We start from the raw sequence: 5583 nt of genomic DNA on the forward strand, positions 1-5583 counted from the left end.
GGGTGCATAGGAGGCTCAGCACGGAGGGCTGATAGAGAGGTGTCAGAGGGAAGAGTGGGTGCATAGGAGGCTCAGCACGGAGGGCAAATGAGAGATTCCAGGTACCAGCAAAGGACAAGAAACCCACTCAGAGCATTTAAGAGCCATTTCTGTCTTTCATCCCCATCAGAAAAAAGCTTTACATTTTGTTACAAATTCTGAAATAATCACAAAATATTTGCAAATATTTCAACTATTTTTGAGAGAAACCTCTCAACCTGGTATTTAACTTATAAGTTCTATGGTAATTTCCTCTAAGATTTACTAAAAACAAGTTCAGTATCTCATACACCCACAACACTGGTATTAGGATGTGGAATCCCTTGTTGTCTGTTGCTATGACCTTTTTTTCATCCCTAATTTTGTCAGTTTGGATCTTCTCTCTCTACCTTTTCATAAATATGGATAAAGATATATTAATCGTATTGACTTTTTTCAAAGAATCAAGTCTTTGTTTCATTGATTCTTCATGTTATTCTCTTTGATTTTGCTTGTTTGTTTGTTTCTGTTTTATTGATTTCAGTCCTGCGTTTAATTATTTCCTGCCACCTACTCATTTTGGGTGTGTTTTCTTCTTTTGTTCTAAAGCTTTCTAAAGCTTTCAACCTCTTAAGTGTGCCATTAAGATTCTAGTATGAGTTGTCTTCAGTTTTTTATATATAAACTTGCTTCTTAGAATGCCTTCATCATTTCCAATACATTTGGGTATGTTGTATGCACCTTGCTTAGTTGATACAGAGGGCCATGTTCTTCTGATGCTCTCCATCCTCTCTGGCTCTTACAATCTTTCTGCTTCCTCTTTTTCGATGTTTCCTGAGCTCTGAAGGGAGTAATTTGATGGAGACCTCCAATTAACGTTCTCTTGCCACATAATGTAAATTTGTACAAGGAATGAGTTCTGTCTTATGAGATCAGCTTTAAATTCAACCATAGCATAATCATTTACTTTCATAAGTTCCATGCAAACAATGAATATGTTTGTTTAATCTAAAGACACAATTATCCTATTGCTAACATGTTCAACTGATTTCCATTTTCAAGGTGATTTTTAAAATAATTAGTGATCATTTATTTAAATAAATATATTGCATTTATAGAAAAATTAGAAATCAGAGTCTTTAAAATATTGGGTTTGTATTGATAAATATATCTTGACCTCTCTTAATTCTGATTGTTTTCCTCTCCATTTGACAAATACTAGTTTTTCTTGAGAAAAAATGATTTTCCATAGTCTTTTAAGTAGTTTTTTTTCCTGTTAAATTGTTTAAGTAGTTTTTTTCTGAGATAATCTGTAAAAGAGTTATTTATTTAAATGGATGCTTTGTTTCTTGTCAGTAATTGCTCTCATAAACTGTCCCTGAAAACCAGATCGTGCCTTGGAACGGCCACTCAGGATGAAGTGCTTTGTTGCTTCATAAGCAGCCAGCACTCGCCACGGTTCTGCTCGCTCCTCAGACGTCATCCGCATACAAACATCCCGAACTTTATGAAACTAGGATGGGAGAAATCCCCTTTGGTTCTCTAGAGCCCACGTTTACAGTAATTCCATTGCCCCACGTAGAGAAGTTACTTCCTGAACGGGAGAAATGAGGTGTGGAGATGGAGAAGCAGACGGGGTGGCTACTCTGAAAGGAAAAAGTTACCCGGTCTGAAGCTTGTTGATTTTCTGCTTTCTTTGGGTAAAAAGAAAAACCGGAAGTGTGTGTGACGCATGGGATTTCAGGGTGCTTTCTTACTACCTGTATCTCTCCCTGGGTAGAATTCTGTCGGATAATACTGGGAGCTAAATTATTATTTTAAACATCAGAAAATATAGACCTGAAGGCTAGACTAACTTCCCGAAATCAGTTCCCACACTGAGTTAAGACAACCTGAGACTGGAAATCATCCCAGCCTGACTTCAGATCTCAGGCTTTTGCTGAATACCTCGTGATTTCTGGAAACCAGAGTTAAAAAAGCAGAAAGGATACCAGAGATGGACTCCAGGGGCCAGACCAGAGCAATGATCAAAGACCAGAAATGCTATTCTTGAATATGAGAAATTTTCCAACTCCATCTGGCAATCTCACCAGTAAGAATGCTCTGTGGTTGGTACCAACACATGACAGCACAACCTGCTGTTCCACACTGTGTCTCCATGCCCAATTGTGCAGTTTTCTACGCATGTGAGACATTTGTCTTTGTGCATGTGTACATGCGAGTGCACACGCATGCATGGACATTCTTATCAAACTGAAAATCAGAGTAAGCAGGGGTTTTATGGCAAGGACTCAGTATTAACCAATTTGATAGGTGTGTTCTTCTGTCCATTTCTGTCCATGTTCCATGTTCTTATTTTTGCCTTGTCCTTGGGTTGACAATTTTCCTATGGATCCCCCAACAAGCAGACTGAAAACAGTGCCTGGAACCAAAAGTCGGCAGAGAATTAGAAGCGGGGGGGGGGGGGGGGGGCCTGCAGGTGCTCTGAATTACGCTTCCTCATTACACCCTACACACAATCAGGAATCATACCTGAAGCCGTACACAGAACTGATCCTGGGACGTCTCCACAGGAACCACGGCTTTTGCTACTAACAACATCACACTTAGGACTTAGCTGCAGCCCTGATTGTATTCTCCCTAGAATGAATTGTAGCTGCTCCCTGCTGCTGTGCATGTCCGGTTCCCTCTGCAGGTGCTTCTAATTAAACCTTGCATGCTATGTCCTAGCTTCAAGGCTCTGAGAGGCCAGGTATCTGACATACACAGTGGGAGCAAAGTAACAAAAAACACTGCTTTGTCAAAGTTCACGTTTAGCTCCCTAAACCGACTGCTTCGTCCTGTATGGGCTATGACCAAATCAGCAAGTATACAGCAGCCTCCTTCACATGGCTAGAATGCAGAATTACCTTAAAGCGTGTCTATAAACATTTCTCATATGCACATCAAAAGGTTCGTTCATAATTTGGCTTGTAGTTAACCCTAAAACACGACCACTTTTTAATTCTATTGAACCATGTATTTTTCCTGCTGTATTTGTATATTCATGGTTTGATTTTTCTAACCCAAACACAGAATTTTATATCCAGTTCTGTTACATTTCATTTTGTTAGCTTTGGCCCATCTTTCAAACCTTTTGTAGTCTTTTTGAGTACCATTTCTGTTATCTGATATGGTAACTATTGGCTCCATAACTCTGTCTAAGACACAAATAGGCTAAACATGCCTTTTGTCTATTCAAATCTCTGATTTAAAAAAAAAAAAGTTGAAAAGAATGGCTAAGAATATAAACCATTTGTGGAATACCACAACCTGTTTTCATGCGGGGTGGCATAAAACCATTAATTATTATGTTAAGCCATATTCACTAAGCACATTTATCTAGACTTATGTGAAACACTTGTCCCTGGGTTTCAGTTTCCCTTATGGAGATAATGATGATGAAAAGGAATGGATTAAAAATAACTAAAGGAAAACCATTCTTTGCAGTATGAGCATAACATAATCAGGAAATGAGGCATGGTTAATAATCAAAGATAACATGTTCTCCAATGTAGACAACATGCTTTTTAAAAAAATAGAGTAAAAATATAGATTATTATCAATGATACAGTCAAGATCAGTCTTCATATCATATTACTGTAATATTAGAGTCTGTGAGAATAGAAGTATCTCACCATTTTCCATGAAAACCCAATTAGTAAATATTTTAGATTAGGCAGGACATATGGTCTTTGTTTCAATTACTCAACTGTGCTCTTGTAGAGAAAAATAAGTCACACACACAATACACTAGTAAGTTGGCAGAAATGTGTTCCCACAAAATCTTACTTGTGGAAGATTACCTGATCAGATGTGGCTCTCCATTGCCCAACTCTTTGAAATAAGCTGTTTTCCAAAAACAGCAAAGTGAATTTGTGTATTTAGATATAGATGACAACATTGCACTGCTCTCAATAATCAATACATCTAATATCTGAGAAATTTATTATACCAGCTTTCCACTAGTGAGAAATACCTGCCATGATATTTCATTTGTATTTTAATAAATAAAGCTTGCCTGAAGATCAGAGAGCAAATCAGCAGCACTGATCAGCCTTACAGACCGGCCAGTGGTGACACACACCTTAATCCCAGTAGCCACACTAGTTTGCTGTAGAAGATGAGAGGTGCATGCCTTTAATCTTAGCACTAGAGAGAAATATAAGACGGGAGGAGACAGCTCTCTCACACAGTCTCATTCTGAGATTCCTGCAGGCAGATCGCCATTTCAGACTGAAGCAGAGGTAAAAGCCAGCTGCAGGCTGTTTTGCCTTTCTGACCTGCAGGCTGAACTGCAATTTCTGTTTCTGGATTTTTGTTAATCATGCTACAAACACCATTCCATATCTATATTAAGAACAACCATCTAGGCTGTAGAGATGGCTCAGTTGCTTTTCAAAAGACTTGGATTCTATTCCCAGCACTCACAGGACAACCCACAGCCATCCTTAACTAGAGTTCTGGAGATCCATTGCCCTCTTCTGGCCTCTGTAGGTACTGCATGCCTGTGTCGCATAGTAGTAAGTTCTCGCAAAACACTCAGGCAAAACACCCATACACACACATGAACATAAACAAGTTTAAAAGTAAAGAATAAAAACTGTTAAGGATCATTCCAATCTCAAGACCATCATTGTGCTGGCAAACTGATCAGTATTCACACAGACCTGAGCGTGCTATTTTGGAAAGAGTGTGCATTTTTGCATCCAGAGCCTGTGAAGGCTCAGTGCTCCCAGCTCCTGAGGAGAGAAGTAAGACACCCTTGAATGCAAGCAGTTCTCCCCAGTAGAAACCAGTGGGGCTTTATCTTTGATTTCCCAGTCTCCAGACTACTAGTAAGAAAATTAAATTATCAGCACATCACCTGATGGACTAGAGCAAGGATTTTACCCTGTGCATAACACGGGTCCATACAGACGATGTCCATGCAGACGATGACCATGCAGATGATGACCATGCAGACGATGACCATGCAGACGATGACCATGCAGGCGATGACCATGCAGGCATGCAGACGATGACCATGCAGACGATGACCATACAGATGATAATGAGCACGCAGATGATTGATGTGGGAGTGTCATATATCAATCTGTTGATTTCATTGGTTGAGTAATAAACAAACTGCTTGGGTTCTTAGCTTAGAACATAGGTGGGTAGAGTAAACAGACAGAATGCTGGGAGGAAGAGGAAGTGAGCTCAGATTCGACAGCTCTGCGCTCTGGAGCAGAGACGCCATGCTCCTCTCTTCAGGGCAGATGTGACAGCTCTGCTCTCTGGAGCAGAGACGCCATGCTCCCGGCTCCTGGGTGGACGCAGGGATAGCTCTGCTCTCTGAGGCACATGCGATGAAGCTCCGACCCAGGATGGACGTAGACTAGAAACTTCCTGGTAAGCCACCTCGTGGGCTACAACAGATTATAAGAAATGGGCTAGTCCAGGTGCGAGAATTAGCCTAGAAGAGGCTAGATAGAAATGAGCCAAGCAGTGTTTAAAAGAATACAGTGTCCCTGTAATTATTTC

Source organism: Microtus ochrogaster, chromosome 1 (genome assembly GCF_000317375.1).
Source record: "Microtus ochrogaster isolate Prairie Vole_2 chromosome 1, MicOch1.0, whole genome shotgun sequence".
Lineage (NCBI taxonomy): Eukaryota > Metazoa > Chordata > Mammalia > Rodentia > Cricetidae > Microtus > Microtus ochrogaster.